This window comes from Symphalangus syndactylus, chromosome 22 (assembly GCF_028878055.3).
Source record: "Symphalangus syndactylus isolate Jambi chromosome 22, NHGRI_mSymSyn1-v2.1_pri, whole genome shotgun sequence".
Taxonomy (NCBI): Eukaryota; Metazoa; Chordata; class Mammalia; order Primates; family Hylobatidae; genus Symphalangus; species Symphalangus syndactylus.
In genome coordinates this window covers 42850515-42878112 of record NC_072444.2, presented here as the reverse complement: position 1 = coordinate 42878112, position 27598 = coordinate 42850515, and the positions used below count along the sequence as shown (strand labels likewise).

Below are 27598 nucleotides of genomic sequence, written 5' to 3'. Positions count from 1 at the left end.
AGTATGATATTTGCTGTGGGTTTGTCATAAATAGTTTTTATTATTTTGAGATATGTTCCATCAATACCCAGTTTATTGAGAGTTTTTAGCATGAAGGGGTGTTGAGTTTTATTGAAGGCCTTTTCTGCATCTATTGAGATAATCATGTGGTTTTTGTAATTGGTTCTGTTTATGTGATGGATTACATTTATTGATTTGCATATGTTGAACCAGCCTTGCATCCCAGGGATGAAGCCAACTTGACCGTGGTGGATAAGCTTTTTGATGTGCTGCTGGATTCAGTTTGCCAGTATTTTATTGAGGATTTTCGCATCAATGTTTATCAGGGTTATTGGCCTGAAATTTTCTTTTTTTGTGTGTGTCTCTGCCAGGTTTTGGTATCAAGGTGATGCTGGCCTCATAAAATGAGTTAGGGAGAAGTCCCTTTTTTTCTATTGTTTTGATAAGTTTCAGAAGGAATGATACCAGCTCCTCTTTATACCTCTGGTAGAATTTCGCTGTGAATCTGTCTGGTCCTGGGCTTTTTTACGTTGGTAGGCCATTATTTACTCCCTCAATTTCAGAACTTGTTATTGATCTCTTCAGGGATTTGATTTCTTCCTGGTTTAGTCTTGGGAGGGTGTATATGTCCAGAAATGTATCTATTTCTTCTAGATTTTCTAGTTTATTTGCATAGAGGTGTTTACAGTATTCTCTGATGGTAGTTTGTATTTCTGTGGGATCAGTGGTGATATCCCCTTCGTCATTTTTTATTGTGTCTATTTGATTTTTCTCTCTTTTCTCCCTTATTAGTCTAGCTAGCAGTCTATCTATTTTGTTAATATTTTCAAAAAACTAACTCCTGGATTCATTGATTTTTGGAAGGGGTTTTTCGTGTCTCTATCTCCTTCAGTTCTGCTCTGATCTTAGTTATTTCTTGTCTTCCGCTAGCTTTTGAATTTCTTTGCTCTTGCTTCTCTAGTTCTTTTAGTTGTGATGTTAGGGTGTTGATTTTAGATCTTTCCTGCTTTCTCCTGTGGGAATTTAGTGCTATAAATTTCCCTCTAAACACTGCTTTAGCTGTGTCCCAGAGATTCTGATACGTTGTGTCTTTGTTCTCATTAGTTTCAAAGAACTTAATTATTTCTGGCTTAATTTCATTATTTACCCTATTTACCCGGTAGTCATTCAGGAGCAGGTTGTTCAGTTTCCATGTAGCTGTACAGTTTTGAGTGAATTTTTAAATCCTGAGTTCTAATTTGATTGCACTGTGGTCTGAGAGACTGTTTGTTATGATTTTTGTTCTTTTGCATTTGCTGAGGAGTGTTTATTTCCAATTTGGGGTCAGTTTTAGAATAAGTGTGATGTGTTGCTGAGAAAAATGTATATTCTATTGATTTGGGGTGGGGGACTCTGTAGATGTCTGTTGGTCCAGAGCGAAGTTCAAGTTCTGAATATCCTTGCTAATTTTCTGTCTCATTGATCTGTCTAATATTGACGGTGGGATGTTAAAGTCTCCCACTATTACTGTGTGGAAGTCTAAGTCTCTTTGTAGGTCTCTAAGAACTTGCTTTATGAATCTGGGTGCTCTTGTATTTGGTGCATATATACAAGATAGTTAGCTCTTCTTGTTGCATTGATCCCTTTACCATTATGTAATGCCCTTCTTTGCCGTTTTCAATCTGTTGCTATAAAGTCTGTTTTATCAGAGACCAGGATTGCAACCCCTGCTTTTTTTTGCTTTCCATTTGCTTGGTACATATTCCTGCATCCCTTTATTTTGAGCCTATGTGTGTCTTTGCACTTGAGATGGGTCTCCTGAATACAGCACACCAATGAGTCTTGACTCTATCCAATTTGCCAGTCTGTGTCTTTTAATTGGGGAATTTAGCTCATTTACATTTAAGGTTAATATTGTCATGTTTGAATTTGATCCTGTCATTCTGATGCTAGCTGGTTATTTTGCCTATTAGTTAATGCAGTTTCTTCATAGTGTTGATGATCTTTACAATTTAGTATGTTTTTGCGGTGGCTGGTACTGGTTTTCCTTTCCATATTTCCTTCAGGAGCTCTTGTAAAGCAGGCCTGGTGGTGACAAAAATATCTCAGCATTTGCTTGTCTGTAAAGGATTTTATTCCTCCTTTGCTTATGAAGCTTAGTTTGGCTGTAAATGAAATTCTGGGTTGAAAATTCTTTTCGTTAAGAATGTTGGATATTGGCCACCACTCTCTCCTGGCTTGTGGGGTTTCTGCAGAGAGATCCACTGTTAGTCTGATGGGCTTCTCTTTGTGGGTAACCTGACCTTTCTCTCTGGCTGCCCTTACCATTTTTTCCTTCATTTCAACCTTGGTGACTCTGATAATTATGTGTCTTGGAGTCGATCTTCTCATGGAGTATCTTTGTGGTGTTCTCTGTATTTCCTGAATTTGAATGTCGGCCTATCTTGCTAGGTTGAGGAAGTTCTCCTGGATAATATCCTGAAGAGTGTTTTCCAACTTGGTTCCATTCTCCCCATCACTTTCAGATACACCAATCAAATGTAGATTTGGTCTTTTCACATATTCCCATATTTTTTGGAGGCTTTGTTCATTCCTTTTCATTCTTTTTTCCCTAATCTTGTCTTCATGCTTTATTTCATTAAGTTGATCTTCAATCTCTGATATCCTTCTGCTTTATCTATTTGGCTATTTATACTTGTGTATACTTCACGAAGTTTTCATGCTGTGTTTTTCAGCACCATCAGGTCATTTATGTTCTTCTCTAAACTGGTTATTCTAGTGAGCAATTCCTTTAACCTGTTTTCAAACTTCCTTGCATTGGGTTAGAACATGCTCCTTTAGCTTGGAGGAGTTTGTTATTACCCACCTTCTGAAGCCTACTTCTGTCAATTCATCAAACTCATTCTCCATCCAGTTTTGTTCCCTTGCTGGCAAAGAGTTGTGATCCTTTGGAGGAGAAGAGGCATTCTGGTTTTTGGAATTTTCAGTCTTTTTGCACTGGTTTTTCCTCATTTTCATGTATTTATCTATCTTTGGTCTTTGATGTTGGTGACCTTTGGATGGGGTATTTGTGTGGATGTCCTTTTTGTTGATGTTGATGCTACTCCTTTCTGTTTGTTAGTTTTCCTTCTAACTGTCAGGACTCTCTGCTGCAGGTCCGCTGGAGTTTGCTGGTGGTCCACTCCAGACCCTCTTTGCCTGGGTATCACCAGCAGAAGCTGCAGAACAGCAAAGATAACAGCCTGTTCCTTCTTCTGGAAGCTTTGTCCCAGAGGAACACCCATCAGATGCCAGCTGGAGCTCTCTCATATAAGGTATCTGTTGACCCCTGCTGGGAGGTATCTTCCAGTCAGGAGGCACTGGGGTCAGGGACCCACTTGAGGAGGCAGTCTGCCCCTTAGCAGAGCTTGAGCTCTGTGCTGGTAGATCCACTGCTCTCTTCAGAGCTGGCAGGCAGGAACATTTAAGTCTGCTGAAGCTGCATCCACAGCCATCCCTTCCCCCAGGTTCTCTGTCCAGGGAGATAGGAGTTTTATCTATAGGCCCCTGACTGGGGCTGCTGCCTTTCTTTCAGAGATGCCTTGCCCAGAGAGGAGGAATCTAGAGAGCAGGCAGACTTTTTATATGACCACTCAGGGCTCCAAAATTGCAAAGCAGAAACCTCTAGACCTTTGGAAGGCTTAGGCCTAGCATGGGCACAACACCATTCCCACCATGCTCTATTGGTGAATGCAAGTCCCAAGGCATAGCAGATTCATGAGGGAGGGGTGTGTTTCCTGGGGGGCCATGTCTACTGATTGGCTTTCCTGGTCTTCCTGGCATCCAGTGATCTGTCTCCTTCCCACATGTAGAACACACTCCGCTCCTCCAATGTCTTATTCCAGCATAGATCAGGTTCAGGCTGAAGTCCAAGTTCTTGTCCCCGAAATCAGCTCCAGAAGCAGACAAAGGGCCTCAGGCAGTTTTTTAGGTTCATCTCAGTCATTGTTCCTCGTGAATAGAAGACTAGGAATAAAGAGACAGATGAACTGTTCATCATCTTCCAACGTGTAATGATAAAGCAGAGATGCATTCATTACAGCAGACAAACTTGTAGGAGAAAAGGTGGAAGACTAAAGCTATATGGACGTCACTGGTCCACTTCGATCCTGGAATTGATGTGGCCGCATCTCTGCAGTCCTGCCCCTGGGAGTGGTTCTCCATGGCATTGGCTCTGCCCTCTGAGTCTTCCTGTCCATGAGGAGCGGTCCCACTTGTAGTTCTCAGCATTCTCAGGCTGCCTCCTTCCCAGAGACTGCTGAGGCCTCCAAGAATACTTTCTATTTTGAGTTGTATCAGTCTCTTTCAGACCAAGCTGGTAAAAGTTCTTCTAAAAAATTGTAAATTTATTACACATCAAATTAAAATTCTCTTCCATTTCCTCTTGGGATGAGTCATGTGTGACATTGCTTTCTGAGTGGCCGTTTTAGTCCAGCTGAAAGGTCTTAACAAAGGAATTTACAGCCGTACTTTTGGTCTGATCTTTCACTGAGTCGATTTCCTTATGCAGCTTCAAGTGAGTTCCTCCTTTGTGTTTCCTTTCCCCCTTTGTTATTCACATCAGCCCTCATTGTGGACATGGCCCTTCAATGTCATTTTAGGTTTGCTTCTGCTGAGCATCTGAGGGTCTTCTTGAGTCAGGAACCAGTTTGCTCATTAATTTCTTAGCTTGGAATCGTACATCATGTACTAGGGAATCAGCTTGGAATCTTGCACCATGTGTCAGTAGCACATGGCACAGTCCACAGCTCGATTTTTTTTCCCACAGGAATCTTTTTCTACCAGAGCAGTTATATATTTTTCTCCCACTTTCCTGGTCCTGGTGGCTGTAGCTGATTTCCTCTTCCATGAGGAAAGGCAATTTCACATAACAGTGTGCTCCAGGTAGGAAAGAGGCATGCAGAATTGGGGGTCAGATGGCTGGAGTTTTAATTGGAATTTCTCTGTAACCTCAAGAAGTCATCTGCTCTGTACTCAGGTTCCCTATATGTAAAATAATGAAAATAATGTGACCCCTCTCATAGGTTTTTTTTTTTTTTTTTTTTTGAGACGGAGTCTCGCTCTGTCACCCAGGCTGGAGTGCAGTGGCACGATCTCAGCTCACTGCAAGCTCCGCCTCCCGGGTTCACGCCATTCTCCTGCCTCAGCCTCCCAAGTAGCTGGGACTACAGGCGCCCGCCAACATGCCCGGCTAATTTTTTGTATTTTTAGTAGAGACGGGGTTTCACCGTGTTAGCCAGGATGGTCTCGATCTCCTGACCTCGTGATCCGCCCGCCTCGGCCTCCCAAAGTGCTGGGATTACAGGCTTGAGCCACCGCGCCCAGCCTCTCATAGGTTTATAGCAGAGACTGCTGGTTGTTCACTAAACCTGTTTCTTCTTCTTCCAGCACACACAGCTAGCATACACTTTCCAGCCTCCTTTGATGTTTATTGTAGCCCCACAACTGAGTTTAGCCAATGGAGTATGGGTGTAAGCAATGTGAACCACACCAGTCTGGCCCCTAAAAACCTTCTTCGGTATCTTCTACCTGCTTTCGCCATCCCGATGGCTAAAATAGAGTCTAGTTTTTCAAAGTAATCTTGGAAAACAAATTTGAGGACAGCAGAGCTTCCATCAGTCAGAGTCCCTGGATGACTGCAAGAAGGACCATCCTGTTGACCTAGATACCTGTCCAGTCCAATGCTGTCACAAGAGACAGAAACCAGCTTCTATGATGGTGGAACCATTATACACACTTTGGTCTCTTTGAGATAGATCCAGCCTGCCTATACATGCATCATGATTACAAGAATTAAATGAGTTAATACATATGAAATACTTAGGACAATGACTGGAACATAATAAAGGATTAATAATCAATATAGATAAGGCCTAAGCACCAGGTTTATGCAGAGTTCTTAGTGTTAGCTCCTTGCCTAGCACAGGCCCAAGGCCTCCTCGTCTATTCTCCTTTGGTTGGTCAAACCCTGGCCATGGCCATTAGTGCCTGTATTCACTTCTCATAGTTGTCTGGGTCTTGGAGGCATTAGCTCACCTGCTTAGACTGTTGGCTGTGTAGTCCTCCCTGCTTCATGTTGCCTGAAGATTTCTATTTCTTTCCTAAAACCTACAGTAAACAAGTCTCAGGAGCTGCTGAAATGTGCAGAGTATCAGGAGACCACTGGAAAAAAGAAATGTTTAATAGGTGTGCTATGCACCCACTGTACTTGATTTATCTCCATCATTCTCCCAAATCCACCTGGAAGTGATGATTCCCCTGGAAGTCATCCAATATTAAATGTGCTGCTTCCCACCTTTACATTAACACAGAAAAGTCGCTCGCTGAAATTTCCAGCATCCTCAGAGCTTCAAGGCAAGTACAGCTGTTCTAAGTAATTTTCATCACTTCTTTTGCACTTTTCACACAAAATAACTCCAAATCACCTTAAAGTTCTTGAGGAAAGAAACCCCATCGTTTTTTTCCCCCTGGCAATTTGTCAGCTTGAGCTGTCTGTCACATTTTAAAATTTGGTGTCATATTCTGGGAAGTCAAAAAATCTTTCTGGTTTCCTTCTTGACGGACACAGGACATTAGGGTGAAAAGTGAATTCTCCGGTTGTCTGCCAGGGGCTTCATCAAAAGGGACTAGACTCAAGTGACATTCTCATAAACAAAATAATGAGACTGTATCTGCAGAGTTTGGTATGACTGCATTATGAGGCAGTCTGGTTTATTTGAAAATAGATAGGGTTTCAAATCACTCTGAATTGGGCTTAAGCCCCAGCTTTTCCATTTATTAGCCACATTTTTATCCTTAAAAATGGGAATACAGTTGACTTCAAATGGTGAGAATTAAATGAGAAAATACCCAGCATGAGACACAATCATAACGACAGGGTCATGTTGAAAGAGAAAGTGGGCTTACACTTCCAGCTGAAATCATGTAGCATATACTGGAATAACTCTTTCACTGCAGACAGCTATAAAATCTGGATTAAAATGAAACATATGAAGGCATTGGAACCAGAGCAAGGCAGTTAGGACTTGAAGGACCGCACTCCAAGAAAGCAGGAAAGTGCATGTAAATGCCTTGCTGCTCACCTCGGGCACCTGCTGATTCACAGCATGGGAGGTAGGGCTGGGTCCACAGCAGCCCAAGGCTTATGCAGACTCTGAGGCAGCACAGTGGCGTGGATTAAGAAGGTAAGATCTTGGAGTGGTAGGAAACACAGGATTGAGGCAGAAGTCATGCTTGCAACTTCCCTTTGAGGTATTGGCTACCTTCCAAGCTGTGTGTTCTTGAAACAAGGCACTGAGAGTCCAAGATGAAAGGAGCAGCACGGAGATGAATATCTGAGCAGAGATTCCCACAGGCTCATGGTGCTGGGAACAGGGAGTGTGGAGGGGCCCTGGTGAACACAGAAGGCTCCCACTGGGACCAGGGAAGACTATACCCTAGGAGTGAGAACTATGCCTTAGGAGTAAGGCCAACTGGGAAGGCAACCATGCCCAAAACAGCTTCAACACGGTCAGAGTGATCTGCCAGAGACGACCTGCCATCTGTCTCTCAGAAGAAGGAGACATCCTCTCTGGGGGAAGACAGACCCTACATTTATTTCCTATGTGATATATGTGTATTTCATAAAAAATTACCAGACATGTCAAAAAACAGGACCAAATGACTAAAAGTCACAGAAAAAGGCGGACAATGGAAACATTCCAGGTACTGGAATTTTTAAAATATTGGATTTTATGATTAATACAGTCAAGAAAATAGAGAAAATTATGGATAATTCCACCAGAGAACTAGAATTTATTGAAAAATGAAATACTCATTTTGTACATAAAAAGGTATAATAACTGAAATTAAGAATTTAAAAATAGCAAGTCTATTTTTAGTAGATTAGTAGATTAGGCACGAGAAAATGGATGAAAATGAATTGGAATATTGTCCTGGATTGTATCATGGAGGAATTTTATATATATATATATATATACAAATTTTTTTTTTTTTTTTTGAGGCGGAGTCTGCCTCTGTTGCCCAGGCTGGAGTGCCGTGGCAGGATCTTGGCTCACTGCAAGCTCCACCTCCCAGGTTCACGCCATTCTCCTGCCTCAACATCGCGAGTAGCTGGGATTACAGGTCCTCACCACCACACCTGGCGTGGTGTATTTTTTTTTTTCCGTGTATTTTTTTGTATTTTTAGTAGAGACGGGGTTTCACCGTGTTAGCCAGGATTGTCTCAATCTCCTGACCTTGTGATCCGCCTGCCTCGGCGTCCCAAAGTGCTGGGATTACAGGCTTGAGACACCACGCCTGGCCAAGAATTTTATATTTTTTAAAAGTAAGAGCTTAAGAGATATATAGAAGATGGTGAAATATCTAAAATACATGTTACTGGTGCTATTCTTCAAGAAAAGGAAGGCAAAATAAAGACATTTACACGCAAACAAAAACCAAAAAACTGAATTTGTTGACCTTCATAAAAACAATAGAATTTATTTTACGTGTGGGTTTTTCACAAAGAAGGGAAATTTCTCCTGACGGAGGTCTGGTAGGGAGAAAGGAATGAGGTGCACAGGAAATGATAAATAAATGGATAACTCCAAATGAATATTGACTTTTTGAAACAATGATTCTAATGTCTTATGGGGTTAAAATATATGTAGAAATACACAACAATATTAACACAACAGGTGTGAGATAGGCAAATGATATCAAATTGTTTTTACATTCTTGCATTGTTCTGGAGGTGTTGAAGCAATGGTTTAAGACAGACTATAATAAATCAAAAACATATATTGTTATTTCATAAATATCAACACATATATGTAATGGAAAAACTTAATAAAGAGAAAAAATGGAATAATACACCATATTGATTAATACAAATGAAGAAAAAAACTACAAAAAAGTTATACAGAATAAAAGAAAAAATGAAACAAAAAGGTAAATTTAAATGCAAATATATTCATTAAATATGTTTTTTTTTTTTTTTTTTTTTTTTTTTTGAGACGGAGTCTCACTCTGTCGCCCAGGCTGGAGTGCAGTGGCGCAATCTCGGCTCACTGCAAGCTCCGCCTCCCGGGTTCACGCCATTCTCCTGCCTCAGCCTCTCCGAGTAGCTGGGACTACAGGCGCCCGCCACCACGCCCGGCTAATTTTTTGTATTTTTAGTAGAGACGGGGTTTCACCGTGGTCTTGATCTCCTGACATCGTGATCCGCCCTCCTCGGCCTCCCAAAGTGCTGGGATTACAAGCGTGAGCCACCGCGCCCGGCTGTAAGTTTTGTATTTGTCAATGATCCAATTAAATTAATCCAATTAAAAGTGAAAGCTCTCCACACATGTAAGCACAGATTTATAATGAAGGTGACAATGCCGCACAGTGAAGCAAGATTAGCTTTTCAACATGTGCTATTGAATCAAATGGGTATTGATATGGAACAAAACCCTGAGCCATACTCAGAAATGACTAGAAATGTATTGTAATCTGAATGTGAAAGGTATAGTAAGTATATAAGAATAAATAAGTCTTTAGAAGAAAATATGTTATAATAACTTTGTGATTTTGGGGTAGGTAAAAATTTCCTAAACAAGCACAAAAAGCACCAACTACAAAGAAAAAAACCCAATAGGCTGTAATGTATTAAAATTAAAAATAGTTTGTTCATCACAAGGCATCATTAAGTGAATGCAAAAACACAAACCACAGAGTGGGGAAGGGATCTGCAATAGATATTGCTGACAAAGAACACATATTCAGCACACAAAGCAGAACTCCTGCAAGCCAATTAGAAAAAGTTAGACATCTTAATTGAAAACGAGCAAAAGTACTTGAATAGGCACATAGTATATCTAAATAGTAAACCTAAGTAAGGTGCATCACTTCATTAGTCATTAGATGAATGCAGATTAAATCTATAAGGCCCCATTGCTCTAAGTAAAGTGAAAAAGACAAACAATGCCAAGTCAAGGTACAAGAACTCTGTTATGCCACTGGTGGGATTGGTAACTGACACAATCACTATGGCTAATGGTTTGGTACTATCGACCAAAGATGAACATCGATGTAGCATAACACCCAGCAATTTTATTCCTAGATATATAGAGAGACAAAATGTGTATATGCGTTTATAAAACTGTAGAAAAATTTTAGTGGCAACCCTGTTTGTAAAGGTCTCAAACTGGATGTCATGAAAAGTTCAATAGAAAGATGCACTAAAAAAAATTGCTGTGTACCATACAACAGAAAACTATCAGAAAGACAAAAAGCAAACTACTGATAGAGCAATGTGAATGAATCTCACAGACAAACGTTGAGTGAAAGGAGAGAGTCACAGAAGACTTAATATTGCATTATTTCATTTCTATAAATTTCAAAAGCAGGCAAAACTAGTATATGGTGTTAAAAGTAAATAGTGGTAGGCCCTGCAGAGAGGCAGTGTCTAGGAAGGGGCATGAAAGCTTTTGGGTTGCCAAATGTTCTATTTCTTGATCTGTGTGCTGATTATACAGTGATGTTCATTTAATGAAAATTTACTGAGAGGTTTAAGGTACACACCCATTCCTAAATGTATATGTTAGTATTTTTTTAAAAAGACAAACATTGTCAGACAAAATAAAAAAACCCAATTATTGGCTGTATTCAAAGCCACACTTTAACTATAAAGACACAGAAAGATTGAAAGTAAAAGAAAGGAAAATCATATTCCATGCAAACACCAAAAGAATGATGTTATCCCTATACTAACATCAGACAAAGCAGACTGTAGAGCAAGAAGTATTAATAATGGTAAAGAGGGACATTCCATAATGACAAATGCAGAATTTAACTGGAATATGTAAACATTTTGTATCTGTATTGATCTAACAGCACAACCTCAAAGATATAAAGCAAAAATTTACAGCAATAAAGGGACAGGTAGACAAATCAATAATCATACTTGGAGATTTTGGCAAACCTCTCTGCTGATTTGATGCCCAAACAAAAACAGTAAAGATGTGGAATATTTATTTATTTATTTATTTATTATTTTTTTCTTTTGAGATGAAGTTTCACTCTTCTTGCCCAGGCTGGAGCACAATGGTGCGATCACGGCTCACTGCAACTTCCGCCTCCCGGGTTCAAGTGATTCTCCTACCTCAGCCTCCTGAGTAGCTGGGATTACAGGCACCACCATCACGCCTGCCTAATTTTTGTATATTTAGTAGAGATGGGGTTTCACCATGTTGACCAGACTGGTCTTGAACTTCTGACCTCAGGTGATCCACCCTTCTCGGCCTCCCAAAGTGCTGGGATTACAGGCTATTTATTTATTTATTTATTGAAACGGAGTCTCGCTCTGTCGCCCAGGCTGGAGTGCAGTGGCAGTGATCTCGGCTCACCGCAAGCTCCGCCTCCTGGGTTCACGCCATTCTCCTGCCTCAGCCTCCCGAGTAGCTGGGACTACAGGCAACTGCCACCACGCCTGGCTAATTTATTTATTTATTTTTTGTATTTTTAATAGAGACGGGGTTTCACTATGTTAGCCAGGATGATCTCCATCTCCTGACCTCGTGATCCACTGGCCTCAGCCTGCCAGAGTGCTGAGATTACAGGTGTGAGCCAACGTGCCCGGCCAAGATGTGGAATATTTAAACAACACAATTAGCAAATTTGAAGCAACTGATCTGGTAGAGCATTCAACCAACAACTTCAGAGTACACATTATAGTCAAGAGATTTCAATATCTTAAATATTTACCAAAGAGACCACATGCTTTGTGATAGAGCTAAGCTTACCAGTCCCTGTGGAGCTGTCAAATTCTGCCATATTTTAGGGCCTCATTCAAATTCCATTTTCTAATTACCTTTTCGATTACTGCAGGCTGCTTGGATCTCCTTGTTTCCCATAGAGAAACATGGCAGGAAGGAAAAAACCCTGACTTAGAAGTCAGGCAGCCTGGCACCCCCCTCCCAACTGGGTATAGATCCTAATTCCAGAACCTATTTGCTTAACAGCTTGGGCAAGTGATTCATCTCACCAGGGCTCAATTTGCTCCTCTGTAAAAGGAAAGAAGGACAGTTGTTTCAGAGGGCTGGTAGGGGGTTGCATGGGATACTATAAGTAATACTTTTAATCCAGAGCAGGTATTCATCAGACAGCAGTACCCTCTTCTGTCCTTCTCCAGACTGTTCACCATGATCACTAGTTTACCACATACTTGGGCCTCATTTCTTCCAAGTAAATTAGTTTCACCTCCCCAACTAAGCCTTAAAGGGATAGGGACCAATTCCTGTTGCATTCCCTGGGCATCTAGCACAAAGCTATGAAATCATAAAAAAATATGTTGGCCAGGCGCAGTGGCTCGTGCCTGTAATGCCAGCACTTTGGGAGGCCGAGGTGGATGAATCACAAGGTCAAGAGATCGAGACCATCCTGGCCAACATGGTGAAACTCCGTCTCTACTAAAAATACAAAAATTAGCTGGGCGTGGTGGCGTGCGCCTGTAGTCTCAGCTACTCGGGAGGCTGAGGCAAGAGAATGGCTTGAACCTGGGAGGCGGAGGTTGCAGTGAGCTGAGATCATTCCACTGCACTCCAGCCTGGCGACAGAGCAAGACTCCATCTCAAAAACAAACAAACAACAAACAAAAAAACAAAACCAAAAAAACCCATGTTAACAATAACATGATCAGGGACAGAGAGAGAAGGAGGAGGAAGAGGAGGAGGAGGAAAAGAATAACAATGAACATTTATTGTGGATAGATTCCACTCTGGATTCTGGGCAAATGACTTAACATGCAGTGTCTCACCAGTCCTTGAAACCTATAATCCCAGTTGTACGAGTTAGGTTGCCACCTCCTGAGTAGTGAACTTGCCAAGGCTCACTCCAGTAGATTGATCCAGTCCTTCCTGGCTCAAAAGTCTTGTTGCTTAACCTCTGAACTACACTTCCTCCGTATGTGATAGGTACCCAGGGTGTATTTGCTGCCAAGTTTATAATTCATGTCCTAAAAGGAATGAGGACCTCCCACTGGCTGAGGCAAGTTGGGCAGATGGCAGAAAGAGGGAAGAGTGCAAGGTGTTTGGGAAGTGCTGCTGGGGTATGCCACTCTGGTGACAGAACCCTCTCACCATTAGCCACATGAGGCAGGCCAAACTCAAAGCCACATAACCAGGGAACCCTGCCGGACTCTTCCAGCTACTGCAGAAAAATGGGTAGAGATCTTAGGTTCTTGGATTGCTAATGCTCTCTGAGTGTCTAGGACAATATCTACCCTTCAGCACTTTGCTCAGGGCAGTCATGGAAGCTGATGTCTGTGAAACAGGTTTACTGGGCACTGATCGCCAACTCGTCTGGGTCCCATGAGACAGAACATCCACATACAGGTTACATGAAGTGGGTTTATCACTCACAGATAGGTAGCAATGGATAACAGAAGCCTAGGATTTGTGACAAGGGCCTTCTAAGGCTCAGGAAAGCTGCTCAGATGGAGTCTTGTCTGCTTGTGCCCCACCGCCACCACAGGTGAGGGACTCTGGAAAGCAGCCCGTCCTGGGTTTTATACTTTAAGGAAATGGGACTCACTGGGCCAAAGCATAGTAGGACATTCTGTTTTAGGAGAAATGCGTACAGAGCCTGCACTCTTCCAGCCAGTATCTCCACATCTCAGGATGCTGCATTCTCATCACATTCTACAGTTATTCTTGAGAACTACAAGTGATAAAGAGGGTTTGTTCAAAGGCTATCCAGTGACACTGTCCCACAGCATCAACATGTAGAGCACCAGCAGGACCTGCATATAACCAGATGTGTGGATTTATCCTCTCGATAGATGCCAAAGGGCTCTCTAAATTATAGGATTCTGCAGCGGTGAGAGGCCGCTGGTCAGCTGGCTCTTCACAGGTGAGGAAAGGAAAGCCAAGAACTGAATCAGCGCTGGGCTGTGATGCAAGTTCTGACTTCCAGCCAGTGTGAGTCCTTCCCGAGGGTCCTCTGGAGGATGCACACACTGGGGGACTGGCAGGGCTGAGGAGCTGCTACAGCCAAGCAGCCTGAGGCCACTGCTGACTCATTCCTCTTCAAGGTGACCCATGGCTCCCCACAACACAGACACTGGTCCTGAGCCCCATCACTGACCGGACCATCAACTGACTCCCTGAGGAAGGCCCTGGCAGGTGGCGTTATCTGATTTGGTTCATGCGTCTATCTTTAAATTCACTCCCACAAATAAATTGAGAGCACGGTGATGGGAAAAGCCAGCTTTAGTGCTGTCTGCTGCTAAGCATGTTTTTAGGTCACTTGCTCTCCATGGAAAGATAGAATTCTACCCCACTGCTAAAGATATACTGTTTGGATATACTTAAATAAATTTGCAGATCTCTTCTGTTGTAAATATTTTATAACTCAGCAGTTGTTTTGGCCCAGCAAACCACTTTATGAGTCTTTCTTGTTGTAATTGCTCTTATTTCAGCTCTTATGTCCAACTTTAAAAGCAGGTAATATGAATCCTTTGTGCCTCCATAGTCATTTCAGTGGAGCTCCATCCTTAGAAATCTGATGCCCAGGTTGCTAAGGATCCGAAGTGTAGAAAGGTTGACTCATAGATGATAAATAGATAATAAACAGGTATTGATTTAAACTGTAGTGATTATAAAGATTTATTGCTCCAAGAAACACATATTGACTATGAAAAGTAAGGTCAAAATTTGACATTGAATTAGCAATAAATATTGATATATACCAAAGCAGAAAGGCAGTAGATGTAAATAATACTCACTGCATGTTGAATCTAAAAATGAATCATTTGCTCTCCAACCTCAGGTTCCCAAGACACATGCACAACAGATTTGTTAAAACTTAGGAAAGAAGATGCCTTGATGCAGAGCCATTCAGACAGATGTCATCTGTGTCTGCTACCATGATGACATTAGGATAATTACTAAAGTATGAATATTCCTGTTGCCACGCCAGTGAAGCTGGTCCCAGCTTGATTTCATTCCAGGCACTGAGTCGATTATAAAATAACACTGTGCAAGAGACTGCACTTACTCTAGCTAGCTAGAGGAGATATTGCCACTCTCCGCCCAGTGGAGAAACCCACTGGGTGTTGTTCACAAATGGTGCTTTCAGAACATAAAAGTGTATGTACGTAGACCAAGCATCTGGATGGAAAGCAAGGAATATGGTCAGCAAAGTTCTGCCATCTGAATTTTCCTTTTCATTCAGATGTTGTCATGACTAGGTCTTAGCACCTAGAACACGTCATTTAATCACGCACCTATTTCTCTGCCATCTCTGTGCCTTTCTTCCAGTCTTAGCATGGTGCTAGCTGCACATCCGAGGCCCATTGAGAGGATCACTGAGCACAAAAACTTGCCAGAGTCTAGTTTTTGGGTCACAGTAGTTGACCCTGGTGTCTACAGATGCATTTCAGCAAAGCCATTAAACTATTGAAATTTTATGAAACTTGCAATTATATTTATATGCTATGTAATTCTCCTTAGAGAGAGTCTGTGGCTCTGGATACATTCTAAAGAGATCTGTGGCCTGAAGGAGGTTGAGAAGTTATAAAGAAACATGTGAATTAAAATGGAAGAAAGGGACAATTGGAAGCATATCTGAGGTAAGAAAGAGGTTTCCTATTGTTTCTCATAAAAGCATTCTCAGGAGACCTCTGTTGCAGCTGCAGCAGGAACTTATATTTAAACCCACATCATTTGGTACCTGGAAGTGGAGTGCTTGCCCCTCTTCTTCTGGTTCGATCCCTGCCCTTGTGGAAAATCCCAGCTCAATCAACACCCTACATGCAGTGCAGTTTACCCTCTCCTCCCCTCCCGCCCCATCCTGCAGTTCTCTCCAGGCTTCACCTCAGGCTCTCCTTTCAGCTGGGATGCTGCGGGTCCCACCCGGTCATCACAGGACACTAGCATCTTGTCTTTCAAAGTCTCAGTTGGAGCCACACTTAATTTGGGAACCCTCTGATTACCCTCAGTTGGCTTCTCCACCGTGATCCCTGTCATCTGTGTTCCTTTCTCTAATGGTTCTGACCACGCTGTTTTATAAGCACCGGCTTTGTCTTTCTCCCTCGCTAGACTGTGCCCTCCTTGAAGGAAGCAAGCATGGCTTTCATCCTCATATCCCCAGCCCCCAAGGGCAGAGTCTCACCCTGCAGAGAAGCTCAGGAGATGTGCGTCGCAGGAGCACAGCTGCTGCAACTCTGCCTGCTCCACGCAGCTGTGCAGGAGTCACTGTCTGCACTGCAGCTCTGAGGTGCCCAACCCTCGTGGTGCTTCGGGGTGCTGTGTGGTTGATCCCGGCACCATAGGCGGGTGGGAAGCTACTTGGAAACAGAGCCTGTTTTCATGCTCTCTAACTCACAAAAAAGCCCAGCCCACATAATTCCTTATGAATGCCTGTGAGGGACAGGGCAGGGTCCAGATGGACATCAGTAAAGGGGAGCTGAGCCCCTCTAGTGTTTGCCACGTCTCCAGGAGGAGACACTGCTGCTGAGTCTTCACAGAGATGGGATTAAGAAAGAAAATTGAAACTTTTGGAAAGAAATGCTAGAGTCTTAATGCCAGCCATCAAGGATTTAAATGGTCTTTTAATGATGTCAACCACATCAGGTTTGCAAAAGTGTATCAGGAAGGGGGTCCTGCCACAACCAGCAGATCCAGCCCAGGAAGTGCCCTCCTTCCCCAGCCTGAGACTCCTCTCGCTCACTCAGACACAGGGCTGGGGTTACCTACAAGGAAAATTTCATCACGAATGTGCCTGGGAAGAGGACTTTTTCTCTACTCCTCAGAGACTGCATTACCGTCACCGAGAGGCAACAGGCAGCCAGGCTGGGGAAGCTTCTTCATTCTCTCAAGCAGCACAAGCAGGAAACAGTGAGACCTCCAGGGAGAAATGTAACTGCAATACATCATTAGAGGACATCTAAATAGTTGGAGAAGCAGTCTATATTCATGGATCAGAAGACTAGATGGCAATGCTTCCCAATTGACCTACAGATTCAAGGCAATCCCCATGAGAATCTCAGGTAACTTCCTTATAGAAACTGAGAAGCTGATTCTAAAATGTATATGCGAGGGACCCAGAAGAGCCAAAATAATCTTGAAACAGAAGAATAAGGTAGGCATTCTCATACTTCCTGATTTCACAACTCACTACAAAGCAAAAGAAATCAAGACGATATGATCCTGGCATTAAGAAAATGGAGAGATCAATGAAATGTCATGGAGAGAGTCCAAAAATAAATCCACACATTTAATAGTCAACTGATTTTTGACAATGGTGTCAAAACCATTCAGTGAGTAAAGAATAATCTTTTCAACAAATGGTACTGGGACAAATGTATGCAGCCATATGCAAAAGAATGAAGTTGAACCCTTACTTCACTCAATTTAAAAGTTAACTTTAAATGGAGCAAAGACCTAAATATAAAAAGCAAAACCAAAGAAATCATGGAAGAAAAAAGTAGAATTAAGTCTTCATGATCTTGAATTTGGCAAAGGATTCTTAGATGTGATATCAAGAGTACAAGCAATAAAAATTATACTTTGTTGAAATTAAAAACTTTTGTGCTCCAAAGGAAACCATAAACAAAATGAAAAGACAACACACAGAATGGAAGAAAATCTGCAAATCACATATCTAAAAAGGGACTTATATCCAGAACAGATAAAGAGCTCTTCAATTCTTTATTACTGAACTTTCAATTCAGTCCTCAGTAATAAAACAACAAATAATCTATTTAAGGAATGGACAAAGGATCTGAGTAGATGTTTCTCCAGGGAATATGTACAAATGACCAGTGAGCACATGAGAAGATAATCAGCCTCATTAGTCATCAGAGAAACGAACATCAAAAAAAAAAAAAAAATCACAGTGAGATACCACTTCACCCCCACTGGCATGACTAGAACAAAAAAGTTAGGCAGTAATAAGTGTTGGTGATGCTGTGGAAAAATCAGAACCCTCATATCCTGCTAGTAGGATATTTTGTTCATTGTGGATTTTGTACTAATGTTGATTTTAAAAAATATTACATGGAAATATTATTCATTAATTTTTGGGTGTCTGCCCCAGGCTAGGAACTTACTTGTATCATTACAGTCCCAGCCCTGTTACAGACGCTCCTGTGCACAAAAAAGCACCATGGGGAATCAGAAGGATGAGTCTTTGCAAGCCTCCAGGGGCTCACACATTGTCTCTCTCTCTCTCCCCCTCCCCTTTCACCTGGCTTTGAGATTGAGGGAGCAGGCTTTGAGGTGGAGGAGGCAAAATAAAAATGAAACAACAACAACAACAAAAACACTAGGCTTATTTTCACTGGCAGACAGTGTCTGATGTAAGATCTTGAGTTGCAACTTCCTAAAATACTCCTAATTGGTAACTTACAGTTAATTCACAGGATATTCTTGGTTTAAAAAAAACCTGGGGACCAGACTGAAAATGCATTTCAGGACATCTGCAGGGATCATAAAAAGCTCAGCATTAGGTAATTCTGTCTATAAGACACCTTCAGGCATAAAAATATATTAGAATAAAAACCATATTAGGGGATTTAATAGCCTTCTCCAATCACCAAGTGGTTCTTGCATCTTTATGTATTTGTCAGGGAGCATTGCTGGTGGAAGAGAACTGACGTCACAGGCAGGTCAGCCAGCGGCATGGCATGGATGAGGGTCTGGCTCCTGAGACCTGCACCAGGCACAGCCAGGCGAGGAGCAGGTGGGAGCACTCTCTCCATCTTCCAACAGTGCTTATCCTGGAGGCAGGGGAGGAATTAGGGGTCATTTTTATCTTCCTTCCTTATACTTTCATGCATTTTAAATGCCTTTCACAATAAGCATGTATAATTTTTTTCAAAAATGATCTTTACATAATTTTAAGTGCTTTCTATAGGGAGGATGGTAGAAATATTTCCTAATTCCAATAAATACCAAGCAATAGGAAAGCATCTAAGCAGCAATATCAAGTTTGGGGGTTAGTATTGAATAGAATTGTTGGAGCTCATGCTGCGAAAAATTGAAAAGTGTTAAAAACCCTGCCACAAAGATTCCTGTGGTCCTACTTGAAAATGAGGAGAGGGACTTGTCTCATACCTCAGAGCTGTGGAGCCTCCACCCAGCAATCAGGCCTCTATCAGAGTTACCTGCTGTGTGGACAGCGTCACTGCGGCTGGAGATTTCACACCCAAGATGAGATCACAGTCAGGGCTGGCAGTAGAAAAATTGTTAATTTGGCAGAGTTTGCTGGGGTTTTCTTTCCAGCTGACCCAAATCCATAGCTGCAGAGCTTGAGAAATGTCACCTGGGAGAGCCAGATCTCCTCAGTAAGGAAGGCTCCTGTATTAAGAGGCTCGTGAAGAAGGGTGGAGTTGGGGGTCTGGAAGTGTGGATGGGCCTGGGGCAGCCAGAGGGGGAAGGCAGTGGTGGCTCAGCTAAGATGGGCATGGTGTCCTTATGCTGGGCTGGTGGAAACCAGGGGCCCTGCCCTAGGGCTGAGTGTCTGCTAGAGCCTACAGGCTGAGGTGAGCTGGCTGTGTGCATGTGTGCATGTGTATGTGTCAGAGTGGTTGTCAGCACACAGAAACTATGGCCTGCCGGGGAGGCTGAGTGAAGCAGAAGAGCACTGTCAGAAACTGCTCCCAGCTTAGTCTGAGTGTGAGCGTGAGGCGTCAGGAGTAGAAGATGATATTGAAATGTAAGTTTCAGGAAGATGAAGATTTCATCTGTTTTGTTCAGTACGGGTGTATTCAAAACTCCTTGCAAATATTAGACACTCCATAAGTGTTAAGTAAACGAAGAAAGGAAGGAAGGAATGATTGATACTAGGAAATGAACAGCAGCGTGGGGTAAGGTATAAGTCTCAAATGTAAGTTGGTAGAAGTGATGTTACCTGACCTCAAGTCTTCTTAGAATGCGAAAGTATTAGATACAGTGCGATATTGACATAAGAACAGATGAAAAGATCAGTGGGGCATACAAAGGCCAAAGAGATCCATGTTAATAGAGTCAATTGATTTTGAACAGACACATGAAAGCAAGTGAATGAGTAAAGTCTTTTAAACAATTGGTGCTATAACAACTGAATAAAGGAGAGAGAAAAAAATTTCCATCTTCTTCTACACACCATATACAGAAATTAACTTAAGAGGGATCATAGACCTAAACATAAAAGCTAAAACTATAAAGATTTTAGAAGAAAGCAAGAGAAAATATTTTGGTGGCTTGGGATAAGCAAAGATTTTTTAAGTAGGCTTAGAAATTGATAACCACAAAAGAAAAAAGATGATTAATTAGACTTCACAGAAACGATACCATTAGGAAAATGAAATGACAAGCCTAAAAGATAAAATGTTCACAAAATATATCTCTAACAAGGAATTTCAAGAACATATATGGAACTCAAACAACTCAGTAATATAAAACTATCACATTAAAAATGGCAAAACATTTGAACAGACACTCTACAAATGAAGATATATATAAATGGTCAATAAACACATGGAAAGGTTCTTAACATTATTAGTCATTAGGGAAATTTAAGATAAAACCACAAGGTAGCACACTTTAAGCACTAGAATGTCTAAAACCAAAAAGAGTGACAGCACTAAATGTTGGCAAGAATGTGGAGTAGCCAGAACCCTTATATGCTCCTCATGGGAATGTGAAATGATATGATTTATAAGAAAATCCTACAGTGTAAGACAATGGCTTATACTTTTATATCATTTAAACATGCACCCACTTTTTGGCCTTGTCACTTCATTCCTACAGGTTCATCTAAGAGAAATGAAAATTTATGTCCATACAAAGATGAGTAGATAAATGTAATAGCCAAAATATGGAAAAAACATGCCCATCAAAGGAAGGTAGACAAATTATGGTATATTCACACAGACTTCTCAGGAATCAAGAGAAACAAATTACTGATGCACTGACATAGATGAATCTCACAGACTGCTGGTCAAAAGAAGCATATGAACCTCAAGAACAGGCAAAACTAATACGGGGTAAAAATAATTAGAACAGTGATTGCCTTGTGAGATTGAGTAGAAAGGAATAGGAGAAAACTTTCTATAAAGAACGTAAATGTTCTAAATTTTGAGGGGTGTAAGTCACAGAAGTATATGTGTGTGTCAAAATTTTATGGCTAAGGTTTGCACATATATATATATACATTTTACCTAAAGTAAAAAAAAAAAAACTGTAGTAATGATAATAAAAATAACCCATTGAGTGGAGAGATGGGGGTGGGAGAAAGTATAGATGGAACAAGAGAGGTAAAATGTTGATTATTGAAGATGAGTGATGGATATATAAGGATTTATTATACAATTTAATTTCTCTAGTGATAGGATTGGGATGTGTGTTCCCTCCAAATCTCATATTGAAATGTATCCCTAGTGTTGGAGATGGGGCATGGTGGGAGGTGTTTAGGTCATGGGGGCAGATCTTTCATGAATAGCTTGTTTCCCTCCCTGCAGTAATGAGTGAGTTCTTGCTCTGAGTTCATGCAAGCTCTAGTTGTTTCAAAGAGCCTAGGACCTCCTCACACCCCGACTCTTGCTCCTGCTCTTGCCATGTGATGTGCTTGCTCCCACTTTGCCTTCTGCCATGATTGGAAGCTTCCTGAGGCTTCACCAGAAGCTGAGCAGATGCTAGCACCATACTTCCTGTAAAGCCTGTAGAACCATGAGCCAAATAAACCTATTTTCTTTATAAATTACCAGTCTCAGATATTCCTTTATAGCAAAACAAAAACAGGTGAACACACTGATATCATCTGGATCTGTGTCCCCACCCAAATCTCATGTCCAGTTGTAATCCCCACTGTTGGAGGTGGGGTCTGGTGGGAGGTGATTGGCTCATTGTGGTGGAGTTCTCATGAAGGGTTTAGCACCATCCCCGTTGGTACTGTATAGTGAATGAGTTCTCATGAGATCTGGTTCTTTAAAAATATGTGGCACCTCCCCGCTCTCTCTCGGTCCTGCTTCTGCCATATGAGAGGCCTTCTCCCGCTTTGCCTTCCACCATAAGTAAAAGCTCCCTGAGGCCTCTCCAGAAGCAGATGCTGCTATGCTTCCTATATGGTCTGTGAAACTCTGAGCCAATTAAATCTCTTTATAAATTGCCCAGTCTCAGGTATTTCTTTATAGTAGTGTGAGAATGGACTAATACACCTAGTGTGAAGATTTTCATTAAAAAATGTAACTGTCATCTGGAACTAGCCCTTTAGGATCTAACTGTGTAGTAGAAAGTGGATCACAGCACAGCACTCAGCAGAGATAACACCATCCCAATTCATTCATACAGCTGGCACTTTTAGAAACATCTTTTACACATCCCCTCAAAAAGTACCTAACATGCACAGCAGGTTTAAAAGCGCAAGGCTGAGCCAAAAACGGAAAGGCAGAGAAGCTTCAAGAGAACAAGGTTCTGAGCTCTGGGGATGTTCTCCTCCAACATTGGGCACTTTAGTGGGAGAAGAGGTGCGGGGTGGGCAGTAGGCATGGCCCAGGTGTGAGTACCAACAGGTAGGCAATGGGGTAAAACGTGGAGCTAGAGCACTAGGTGGGATCTTGTTGAAAAGCAATCCACTGAATGGGGCTGAGAACACCCTTTACCTACTTGCTCCTATTCCAATCCCCTAGAAATGGCATTAATAGAAAGTTAATTTTGTAACACTAGAAAACAAGAGGGGCACTTTCTGTGGACGAAAAATAATGAGAAATCCATGAAAAACAGGAGATAGATGGAAAAGTGCAGAAAGAAGAAGCCACTTCCTGAAATATGAGCAAGAAAGATATTTAGAAAAGATGGCCCAGAGCCCATAGCTGCCATCAGGGAGTTGGGGGGTGGGTGTGCCGGGTGGTGGGAGCCTGGAGCATACATGAGGGGGTTCTGCCACTGAAAGGGCATTTCCACCCCGCCTCTCCTCTCTCTCATGCCAACTGGAATCCTTAGAGGCTTCCATCTTGGGGCAGGAGCCATGAATGCACCTGACCAGACTCAAGCTGTCACCCCGAGGTGTCACTTCTGCTGCTGGCACAGCCTGCCCTCCCTGTGCACAGAACAGCACACAGAAGTGCTTCACAGACAGGCTGGCAAGGATCCTTACAGTCACAGGTGAGCACACAGTTAGGGCCCTCCCAACACACACACACACACACACACACACACACACACACTACGGGGGGAAATAGGACAAAGAAAATAAGACCAATCCAACAAAATCCAGGAGTAGAAAAAATGACGAATTTCCTACACCATTATCAATAATACACAATTAGAAAATGAAATAGGAAAAAAGTCTCAATGATAGCAGCAACAAAATCTATAAAAAACGGAAACAAACTTCACATGAAACTCACAATGATTAATAATAATCTATAAAACATTTCTAAAAAGCATAAAAGAAGACCCAAATAAATGGACATACAGCACATTCTTGGATGGGAAATTCACTATTTTAAAGATGTTGAGTCTGCCCAAATTAGCCTATAAATTCAACGCTATCTCAATCAAAATTCTAAAAAAGCCTTGATCAACTGGAGAAAATAATTATGCAATTGATCTGGAAAATATAATATTGTTAGTCTGATGGGCTTCCCTTTGTGGGTAGCCTGAGCTTTCTCTCTTGCTGCCCTTAACATTTTTTCCTTCATTTCAACTTTGGTGAATCTGACAATTATGTGTCTTGGAGTTGCTCTTCTTGAGGAGTATCTTTGTGGCATTCTCTGTATTTCCTGAATTTGAATGTTGGCCTGCCTCGCTAGGTTGGGGAAGTTCTCCTGGACAATATCCTGAAGAGTGTTTTCCAACTTGGTTCTATTCTCCCTGTCACTTTCAGGTACACCAATCAGATGTAGATTTGGTCTTTTCACATAGTCCCATATTTCTTGGAGGCTTTTTTCGTTTCTTTTTACTCTTTTTTCTCTAAACTTCTCACTTCATTTCATTCATTTGATCTTCAATCCCTGATACCCTTTCTTCCACTTGATCAAATTGGCTACTGAAGCTTGTGCATGCGTCATGTAGTTCTCGTGCCATGGTTTTCAGCTCCATCAGGTCATTTAAGGACTTCTCTACACTGTTTATTCTAGTTAGCCATTTGTCTAATCTTTTTTCAAGGTTTTTAACTTCTTTGCGATGGGTTCGAACATCCTCCTTTAGCTCGGAGAAGTTTGTTATTATTACGGATTGTCCGAAGCCTTCTTCTCTCAACTTGTCAAATGCATTCTCTGTCCAGCTTTGTTCCATTGCTGGTGAGGAGCTGCATTCCTGTGGAGGAGAAGAGGCACTCTGATTTTTAGAATTTTCAGTTTTTCTGCTCTGGTTTCTCCCCATCTTTGTGGTTTTATCTACCTTTGGTCTTTGATGATGGTTACATACAGACGGGGTTTTGGTGTGGATGTCCTTTCTGTTTGTTAGTTTTCCTTCTAACAGTCAGGACGCTCAGCTGCAGGTCTGTTGGAGTTTGCTGGAGGTCCACTCCAGACCCTGTTTTCCTGGGTATCACCAGCAGAGGCTGCAGAACAGCAAATATTGCAGAACGGCAGATGTTGCTGCCTGATCCTTCCTCTGGAAGCTTCATCTCAGAGGGACACCTGGCTGTGTGAGGTGTCAGTCAGCCCCTACTGGGAGGTGTCTCCCAGTTAAGCTACTCAGGGCTCAGGGACCCACTTGAGGAGGCAGTCTGTCCATTCTCAGATCTCAAACTCCATGCTGGGAGAACCACTGCTCTCTTCAAAGCTGTCAGACAGGGACATTTAAGTCTGCAGAAGTTTCTGCTGCCTTTTGTTCAGCTATGCCCTGCCCCCAGAGGTGGAGTCCACAGAGGCAGGCAGGCCTCCATAAGCTGTGGTGGGCTCCACCCAGTTCGAGCTTCCTGGCTGCTTTGTTTACCTACTCAAGCCTCAGCAATGGCAGACGCCCCTCCCCCAGCCTCGCTGCTGCCTTGCAGTTCGATCTCAGACTGCTGTGCTAGCAGTGAGCGAGGCTCCATGGGTGTGGGACCCTCTGAGCCAGGTGCGGGATATAATCTCCTGGTGTGCCATTTTGTAAGGCTGTTGGAAAAGCACAGTATTTGGGGGCAGTGTCCCAATTTTCCAGGTACCTTCTGTCATGGCTTACTTTTGCTAGGAAAGGGAATTCCCTGACCCCTTGCACTTCCCAGGTGAGGTGATGCCCCACCCTGCTCCATGGGCTGCACCCACTATCTGACAAGCCCCATTGAGATGAACCCGGTACCTCAGTTGGAAATGCAGAAATCACCTATCTTCTGCATCGTTCACAATGGGAGCTGCAGACTGGAGCTGTTCCCATTCAGTCATCTTGGAACCTCCTCTCTCTAATTTCTTTTATTTTAGAATCACATTTTGTGGAGCTCCTTTGATGTCACTTCAAATGATTTTTGACAAAGATGAGTAAGCAATGCCAAGGATTATTAATTACCTTTTCAACAAGTGGTGCTTGAGCAATTGATATTTGTAGGCAAAACAACTAAACAAAAAAGAAACATACAAACCTCAATCTAAACTACCTCACACCTTACACAAAAGTAAATTCAATTTGAATTTTCGAATTTACACTGGACAGTATTCTCCACAGAAACAAACAGAAGAATATTATATATATGTATGTGTGTATAATAGATACATAAGCTATACACATACATATATACTTTTACATACATATGTATAAAGCCAATTATAGATTCCAGTTTGAATCTGAAGGTCTAAGAAACAGAGGAATTGATGGTGTAAGTTCCAGACTGAGTTCAAGCCTGAAGGCAGGAGAAGACTGATATCTCAGCTCAAAGAAAGTCAGAGAAAGAGAATCCTTCCTACTTCTACCTTTTTGTTCTTTTCAAGCCTCTAGTCGATTGAATGAGATCCATCCACATTAGAGAGGGCATTCTGATTTACTCAGGCTACAGTTTCAAATGTTGATCTTATACAAAAACACCCTTACAGACATACCCAGAATAATGTTTAACCAAATATCTGGGCACCCTGTAGTTCAATCAAGTTGACATATAAATATGACCATCATAGAATTAAATGTAAAATTTTTTTTTGGGTAAAAGAATGGTAAATATTTAAAATCTAGGTCTAGGCAAAGAGCTCATAGACTTGATATCATAAGCCAATCCATACAGAGAAAATAGATACACTTGTCTCATTAAAATTATAAACTTTCACTGTCTGAAACACATGTAAAAAGTATAAAAGCCAAATTAAAGAGTGAGAGAAGACATTTTTCAAAGCACACATTCAGTAATAAACTGGTATCTAGAATATATTAAAAATAACTCTCAAAACTCAAAATGTAACAAAAGAGGCAATCAAATTAGATAATGGGTAAAATATATTAACTGACATTTCACCAAATAGGGTATACAGATAACAGATATGCACATGAAAAGATTTCAGCATCATTTAGTGATCAGCAATGCAGGTTAAAATCACAAACAGATATCACTGCATAACAGAATAGCTAAAATAAAAAATAGTGACAACAAATACAGGTGAGAAAACAAAGGATCTGTATTACTCATATATTTGCTCCTTGGAATATAAAATTGTACAGCCACTCTAGAAAAAGTTTAGAATTTTTTTAGTTTCAACTAAACATGCAGTTATCATACTGCTCTACAATTGCCCTCTTGGACATTTTCTAGATAAGTGAAAATTTATATTCACACACAAACCTGAACATGAATGTTCATAGTAGCTTTATTTATAATAGGTAAAAAATTGGCATTAGTATAGAAGTATCTCAACAGGTAAATGTTCAAAAAAACATGGAGCACACATACCATATAATAAAAACACTAAAAGGGAATGAACTATTGATTCACACTACTATTTAGATGAATCTTCAAGAGGTTATGGTGGGTGAAAAAAGCTAATCCAAAAAGTTAAATATTGTATGATTCTATTTACATAACTTGAAATGACAACATTTTTTAAATAGACAACAGATTACTGATTGACAGGGATTAGCTGTGAGGGAACTATGGTTATAAAAAGGAAACATGAAGGATCCTTCTGATAATGAAACTGTTCAGTATCTGATTCTGGGTGTGGATGCTATAACTTACATATGTGATAAAATTGTATTTTGTTGAGGATTTTTGCATCTATGTTTACCAAAAATACTGGCCCAAAGTTTTCTTTTTTTGTTGTGCCTCTGCCAGGTCTTGGTATCAGGATGATGCTGGCCTCATAGAATTAGTTAGGAAAGAGTCCCTCATTCTCAGTTTTTTGGACTAGTTTTAGTAAGAATAATACCAGCTTTTCTTCATACATCTGGTAGAATTTAGTAGTGATTCTATCTGGTCCTGGGCCTTTTGTTGTTGGTAGGCTTTTGATTACAGAATCAATTCCAGAACTCATTTTTGGTCCGTTCAGGAATTCAGTTTCTTCCTGGTTCAATCTTGGGAGCTTGTATATTTTCAGGAATTTTTTTTATTTCATCTAGGTTTTCTAGATTGTGTACATAGAAGTGTTTATAGTAGTCTCTGAGAGGTTTTTGTATTTCTGTTGCGGTTGGTGATAATGTCCCATTTGTCATTTCTGATTGTGTTTATTTGG

At 41.4% G+C, this 27598-nt stretch overlaps 1 long non-coding RNA gene across 4 annotated transcripts in view; it reads left to right on the top strand.

The window, feature by feature from the left end:
• LOC129472470 (uncharacterized) overlaps positions 1–18769 on the top strand; it is a 34050-nt gene extending 15281 nt beyond the window's left edge. Inside the window, exons 2-3 of one of the 4 annotated variants that reach the window (XR_008653953.2) lie at positions 15492–15610; positions 18611–18769. This is a non-coding gene — a long non-coding RNA (uncharacterized lncRNA). Of the gene's footprint in view, positions 1–3134; positions 3294–6132; positions 6370–15491; positions 15611–15837; positions 18038–18610 lie in introns of those variants that run through there. The other 3 variants (XR_008653952.2, XR_010118823.1, XR_008653951.2) reach the window with 3 other exon arrangements.
• The last annotated feature ends 8829 nt before the right edge of the window (positions 18770–27598 follow it).